We start from the raw sequence: 8,250 nt of genomic DNA on the forward strand, positions 1-8,250 counted from the left end.
TTGTAAGTGTCAAATTACTAAATACTATACCCGAAACTAATAGCATGCTCTTTGCTAACTGGGATTTAAATAAGAACTTAAAAAAAAAAAAGAAGGTAGACTGTGACATTAAAGAGGTATACCAGGACCCTAAAGCAATCAGTAAAATAAAGCAAAAAGTTGTAAGTAATCAATCAACTCAAATAAAATAGAATTGCAAAGTGTAGTCAATTGATCCAAAGGAAGGCAAAAAAAAAAAAAAAAGAGGGGGGGGGAAGGTGTACAAAGAACAGATGAAACAGATGAGACTAAAAAAAATCATGATAGTTTTGCACTTAATCATATCAATTATCACATTAAATGCAAATGATCTAAATACCCAATTAAAAACTAGAGATTGTCATACCAGATTAAATGTCAAGGTCTAGTTAATAGTATACTGTATATTTGAAAGTTGTGAAGACAGTAGATCTTAAAATTTTTTATCACAAGAAAAAAATTGTAACCATGTATGTGATGGATGTTAACTAGATTTATTGTGGTGATCATTTTGTTTTTAAAAACCAAATCCTTAATTCATACACTTGAATCTAATATAATATTATATGTCAATTATATCTCAATAAAAAGTGATTTAGAAAAATCAAGATGTGGGGCTCCTGAATGGCTCAGTCGATTAAGTGGCTGACTCTTGATTTTGGCGCAGGTCATGGTCTCAGGATGTGAGATCCAGGTGAGGAGGGCTTCCAGCTCAGAGGAGAGTCTGCTTGACTCTGCCCCTCCCCCTGCTCATGCTCAGTCACTCTCTCTAAAATAAATCTTTTTTTAAAAATCAAGATGTAATGATATACTGTTTACAAGAAACACATGGGTGTTTCTTGGTGAGTGAAAATTACTCACCAAGGTATGCCATTTTAACGCTAATTGAAAGAAAGTAAGAATAATTATATTGATGCCAAAGTGGATTTCAGAGAAAAAAATATTACCAGAGATATACAATGTAAAACTAAAAGCTGGCTTTTTGAGGTCAATAAAACTGGTAAGTATTTAACCAGACTGAAGAGAAGTAAAAAAGAGAAAACACACAATTCTAATTTCAGGAATGAGAAAAGTCATATCATTACAGATTCTAATGATACTAAAAGGATAATAATGGAATACTTTGTGCAGTATTATGCCCATGAAATCAATGATTTAGATGAAATGAACAAATTCCTCAAAGACATGTAGTACCAACGTTCACTCAAGATGTAATAGATATATACTCTTTTGTAGCCAGCACCAGAGCAATGGGCATCTCTCAAGATAGATGGCACAAGTGCCACAAGATCTATTCCAAGAAGTGGAGATAGGAGCTGGGATGACTCGCTGCCAACACTATGATTTCCCCCCGCAGCATACATACAGTCCGTACTCAGGGAGGCAGTAATAAATACATCCATCTTTAGGGCACTTCTCCTGGGACTCCCAGTGTTGTGTGCACAAAACAAAGATTACTGATGTTGTCTACAAGGTACCAAACAGCAAACTGGTCCATATTGAGCCCCCAGTGAAGAACCATATGGTGCTCACTGACAGCACATTTCAAGAACAATGGTATTAGTTCTACTATGCACTGCCCCAAGGCCACAAGAAAGAGGCCAAGCTAACTCCTAAAAAGGAAGAGATTTTAAACAAAAAGCAATCCAAGAAAGTTCTAAAGAAATATGATGAAAGGAAAAAGAATGCCAAAATCAGCAATCTCCTAGAGGAGAAGTTCCAGCAGGGAGAACTTGCATGCATAGCGTCAAGACCAGGCTAGTGTGATAGAGCAGATGGCAATGAGCTTAGAAGGCCCTAGGAGCTAGAGTTCTAGTTGAGCACAATCAAAGCCCAGAAAGGCAAATAAATCTTCCTCCCTATTATCTTTGGTCATGTAGTAAAGGTGTTTATTGTTCAAAAAAACAAGATATAATAGATAATGTGAATAGTCTAATATACAAGAAACTGAATTTGTAGCTAAAAATCTTCCCACAAATTCCTGGGTCTATGGTTTCATTTTTATTTCTACAAAATATTTAATGAAGAAGTAGTGCCAATCCTACTCAAACTATTCCAAGAAATTAAACTGGAGAGTAATTACCCAAATGCCAATCAAATGTTACTAATTGTTATATATTTGCATGGTGAAATATTACACAACAATGAAAACCGGATCTACAATGATATGCAACATACTAATAATTCTTATAAACTATGTTGTGAAAGAAAATAGACTTTATGTCTATTTTTACAAGGTATGCGTGACATGGTTCAGTTCAGAAAGTACAAATACAGCCAATACTGATCTGTGCTGTTAGGAATCAGAGGAGTGTTACACTTGAGAGGTATCAACGAGAAGAAAGCACAAGAGGGCTTTCTAGGGTGCTGCCAATATTCTACATCTCAATCTGGTGCTGCTGCATGGGTGTGTTCATTTTGTGAAATTTTGGTAATTCAGACACTTAAGAATAGATACATACATTTCTATGTATGTACATCTGTTCAATTAAAAGTTTTTTTAAATGGTATATTTGCAAATCCTTTTTCAGTTTTAAATTTTCTCTGTTGAATTGTGACCATATTTTCATTTTTCTAAGTATAAGGCAACACGTGTTATATCTTTCATGCTGTACAGATAAGTGAGTCTTTCTTGAAAAAAAGCAACACTCCCCTCATTATCTCTGTAACTAGATAATCTCTCACTCCATAAGCAACCCACAGAAAATTTTGGAAATTTAATTTTTTTCTTTTTCAGTTTTATGGATAGTTTTATTTTCTTGCTTTGCTTCTGCAAGAGTTTGCTGCCACACAGCTGTGCTAAATCAAAGAGAGTATGCCTTATCTTCTCTGTAAACACAGACAAAACCAACACAGTTGATGTCCAAGTGTCACAGAGGGTGTCATGAGCAAGAAATGTAAATCTAAAAATATGAAATAATAAAATAGTACATGAAATTCTTCCTATGGTTGACTGAAGACAAAAAAAAAAAAAGAAAGAAATTATTTTGTTTTTGAACAAACATTCAACTGTGACCATACATATTTTAGCTGACTTACTCTGTATTCAGATCGTGGTTTTGATGAAGAGGTGTTTGGGTCCTTTGCAGACTCTTCAGCTTGCCTCTCAAGAAGAACTATTGTTGTTACAGCCACTTCACCTCCACAGTCCCAAATCACATCTAGATTCTATTCAACACAGATAAGACTGAAAGGCACAGAGGATAAAGCAAGATCAACGTATATAACTATGTGGCTAAAAACCTAAAAGCAGTGATTGATAAACACTACTGGACATTAAAGGCTAAAAGTAAATAGAATCACAGAAATACAACGTTGAGTTCATTCGAGAAGGTTTGCTCTTTCATTTTGACATTACCATATTTTCTTAATATTATTTAATTGCGAATGGGTGACGGGCACTGAGGGGGACACTTGACGGGATGAGCACTGGGTGTTATTCTGTATGTTGGTAAATTGAACACCAATAAAAATTAATTTATTTAAAAAATATTATTTAATTGAATTTCTAATTATATATTGGACAAAAATTATGCATGAGTGCAGAGCTTACATGTCCTAGTTCTTAGCCCCTTTACAATAATTCATAGGAAATATATATTTGATCTTAGGCTTTCCCTATATTTTGCCATACTTTGCATATGATAGCAAGATTTGGGTTATGGTGTTCCTATATAATTTCTGGATTTTATAATTAATTGCAGTTCTCTTCATCCTCCAGTTCATAATCTGTTTTTTTAAATGTCTTATAAACCATTGGAATAAATAGATTTTTTTTAGTGGGCTACAGAATTTTGTGTTTGTATTATGTGTGCATTTACCTCTTTACAACAATTATATAAGCCTCATTGAGTTTGTTTGTCTTTCTATCATAGAGATTTGTGCTAATGTCCAAAATGACAATGGTGGTTTTATTAATTTATCATTTTAATATGATAACTTTTGTTTATGTTGATATATTGTCATTTTACAAAGAAGACTTAATCTTGTTTTAGTAGTATTGTGGATCTGAATATTTTAACACCATAAATGAAGTTATAGTTTTGAAAATAAAATTCTAATTTGACAAATATTTAAAAAGGTGAAACCTAGGAAAGCCTAGGTGGCTCTCTCTCTCTCTCTCTCTTATGTTCTCTCTCTCAAAGGAATAAATAAAATTGAAAGAAAGAAAGAAGAAAGAAAAAAAGAAAAAAAGAAAGAAAGAAAGAAAGAAAGAAAGAAAGAATCCATATGCTATGGGCCAAATTGTGTGCTCCAAAATTCACATTGAAGCCTTAACTTCTGGTACCTCAGTACGTGAATATTTGGAAATAGGGCCTTTAAAGAGGTGTTTAAATAGAAATGAGGCTGTTTGGGTAGTCTAGACCCAATTTGATTGGTGTCCTTATTTAAAAAAAGGAAAGTTGGACTCAGGAGACATCAGGGATGCTTACACAGAAAGAATGGCTGTGGGAGCACAGGGAGCCATCCTCAAGTCAAGGGGAGAGACCTCAGCAGAAAGCAACCCTGCTGGCACCTCGAACTCAGATATCAGACCTACAGCAAGTAAATTTCTGTTGTGAAATCCACCCAGTCTGTAGTATTTTGTTATGGTAGCCCAAGCAAATTAAAAAACCATGTATTGAAAAACAAAACAGAACAAACATCTTCTTTTATTTTGAAATGTGCAAAGCATTCCCTCTGATTGCCATCAACCCTTTTACTGTGTATTTTACCCAAAGTTCTAGTTAATGTCAGAAGCAAAGAAACAAAATGGGTAATGATTAGAAGAAAAGACACAATGCTGACACTATTGCAGATGATCAGAGTTGCATATTTGGGAAACTCAAACTCAAACAAGTTATTAGAATAAATGAGAGATTTTAACAAGACTGTTTAGCAAGAAAACAATGCCATATTTTATATGCAATTAACAATTGCACATATTTTTATGTAATTAAAATGTAATTTTAAAACAAATAAATAAAAAATATAATGTACTTAGAAAAATACCATTAAAATCATTAATTTTCAGAGATAATTATAAAACTTTAATGAAAGTAATCAAAGAAGAAATAAATAAACAGGTATACTTTGAGGTATACTTTGCTTCTAGATAAGAAAAATCAATGCCATAAAGATGTCAATACACCAAACTGTCTAATGAAGCTGATACAATTCTAATCAAAATCCCATGGCCCTGCCCCACCCTCAGGTACTCAATAAGCTACTGCAAAGTTTATAAGGAAAAATAAGAAGCACTATCAAGACATTTTGCAGAAGAACATGGAGGAAGATTAGCCCTATTAAAAATTAAAACATATTTTAAAGCCATAATAATCAGGATATCTGGGTGGGTCAGTTGGTTAAGCATCAGACTCTTGATTTCAGTTTAGATCATGATCTCGAGGTCCTGGGATCGAGCCCCACGTTGGGCTCCTTGCTCAGAGGGGAATCTGCTTAAGATTCTCTCCCTCCCCCTCTGCCCCACTTCCTGCTCACCTACTCCCTCTCTTTTTCAAATAAATAAATAAATCTTAAAATAAAGCTATAATGATTATGGCAATATGCTGAAAGTCTGTCCATCTTGATAGTCAAATAGAACAGTACAAATAAGCAACAGGGGGGAATTAAGAGTTCATACGTAGATTTACATATGTGGAAGCTTCCTGATGAGCATTTCTGACCAGTGGGGAAATTATTGATTTCTTCATAGCCCTGGTATAATTAGATATCTATGCAAGAATTAAAAAATGGATTTTTTCTAAAAAAAAAAAAAAAGGAAAAGAAAGTGGATCCCAATCATGTCACTTAAAAACTCTCCAAGTGGCTTAAATATATAAATAGAAAAGTAAAATATGTTAAACTTATAGAAGTCTCTGGGTTAAAAAGGGCTTAAGATATAAAAAAATAAAAAAGCAAGTCATAATGAAAAAATTATAAAATCAACTGCACTAAAAATAATATTTACTATATAATTGTTGGTTGACTGGCCCCCATACACATAGGGCAGGGAGATACTACAGAGGCAGGCCCTGCAGACCAGGAGGTGGAGGGTTCAACAAGCAAGGGAACTTACGAGGCTAGCAGCTCTCTGCACCCACTGCCAGCATCCTAAGGCCCTGACAGGATTCAGCCATATATACCAACCAGACGGTCTCAGAAACACCTTACTCTACCAAGGCTATGACCTGGAACAGCTCATGGTGTGGAAAAAGTGAGCATATGTTCCAAGGACAGAGGAGGAGATGAGGAGGCTGTGAACGTCAGGGTCTAGCTCATGGGTTAACCGGGATCATATTTTCTTGACCTCTTCCAACAATAGGAAAAAAGGCAGAATATGTTTGCAAAACTACATATTGATAAAGAGATAGTATTATAATTAGGAAAAAATGTAAGAAAAAATCAGGCAACTAAGAAGGAAAAATGTGTGAAAGATAAGAACAAATGAGGGAACCCAAGTGGCCAATAAACATCTGATTTTAAAAAAAGTTTTAACTTCATTAGTTCTTGAGGAAATGTAAATTAAAACCGCAAGATACAATTTCACTCTACCTCACTGGAAAATAATTTAAGGTGCACCTATAAAGAACTACTGACATTCCACTTTGGACATAGATACCTTCAAGCACAATTACAACCACAATTACAACATATACTATTAAAACTCTTAAAAACATTCATTGAGTGAGATGTACAAAAATGTTCAAGGCAGGAAAAAACTGGAAATCATCCAAGTATCTATCAAGAGCAAAGTGGATTAACAAATTGTGGTATATATGAAAATGAATGAACTACACCACATGCATCAATACAGATGACACTTTAAATAAATGCACATCATAGAGGATGTATTCGTTTGATTCCATGTATACAAAGTACAACCAGCAGCAGCCAAAGACTAACCATATTTAGCTTAAAGATACAAATACATGTGTTAAAACCATAAAGAAAACAAGAGGATGAATAACACAATATTTAAGAAATTGTTAACCTGACAGGGGGGAATAGGATTAAATTAGGGAGGGACATACATGATCTAAAAAGTACAATGACATTTCATTCCTTAATATGGGTCATGAATACACAGGTGTTTATCTTATTATCTAAATAAAGTAGACCTGTAAAAGATAGACTTAAACATAGTAATACAGAAACCCAACCAAATTCATGACGATTGGTACAAATATTCATTAAAATATCAGCAAACAGGGATCCCTGGGTGGCTCAGCGGTTTAGCACCTGCCTTTAGCCCAGGGCGTGATCCTGGAGTCCTGGGATCCAGTTCTGCATCAGGCTCCCTGCATGGAGCCTGCTTCTCCCTCTGCCTGTGTCTCTGCCCCCGCCCCCGCTCCCCGCCCCTCTCTCTCTGGGTCTCTCATGAATAAATAAATGAAATCTTTAAAAAAATATATCAGCAAACAAAAACCAACAGCACTTTAACCCAATGACACTCTCCTCCCTTGAATGAAAAGATGGTTAAATATTAAATAGTCTATTAATATAAGTCATCAGTTTAATAAATCAAATCAGGAAAAATTATGGCTATATTTATAAGTGAAAACTTTATTCAATAAAATTCAAAAAGAATAAAGAATGAAAATTTTCAGGTAAGGTCATCAAGATGGACCTTAAGCGCCAACGCCCTTGGCGCCCCTCCCCCCGCCCCCTCACCAAGGAAACCAACTAGCAAGTATTCATAGACAAAATAGCATTGTGAAAATCCCAGGACTAGGTGTAAGGCTGGAGCACCCCCCTGGAAAACTTTAAAGTGCTCACCTGCCATGGAGAAAGAGAAACAAAGCAAAACAAGGCAATGTGTATCACTAACAAATTATGGCTATGGTTATTTGAATATATTTGTTTTTTAACTTTTAAACTAGAGTTGTAAGTGAATTATGCACCACCTTTACATTATTAGTGAATGAAGCTTTGACTATACATCTACTATTATCAGTGAGCTTTACACATTTATATGTTTTCACAATGTTCATCAGTATCCTTTTATTTCAGCCTGAAGACTGCCCTTTCACATTTCTTATAAAGAAATTGAAATATAATTTGTATGTGAATTTCATGACATAGAATTTTCGTATATATGAGTTCTTTTCATTTGATCCTCCTTTGTTTTCTGGATATAGCAACTATTTCTCCAGGACTATCCAGTATTATGGGCAACAAAAGTAAGCCATATATATAATTTAAATTTTTTATGTGTTGTACATTTTATTCTATCCTAATTTTTAATTTACT

General features: G+C 34.5%; 1 pseudogene; it reads left to right on the forward strand.

The window, feature by feature from the left end:
- The first annotated feature begins 1,268 nt into the window (after positions 1 to 1,268).
- On the forward strand, positions 1,269 to 1,867 carry LOC121478585 (annotated as a pseudogene).
- Positions 1,868 to 8,250: the final 6,383 nt, after the last annotated feature.

This window comes from Vulpes lagopus, chromosome 19, assembly GCF_018345385.1.
Source record: "Vulpes lagopus strain Blue_001 chromosome 19, ASM1834538v1, whole genome shotgun sequence".
NCBI lineage: Eukaryota > Metazoa > Chordata > Mammalia > Carnivora > Canidae > Vulpes > Vulpes lagopus.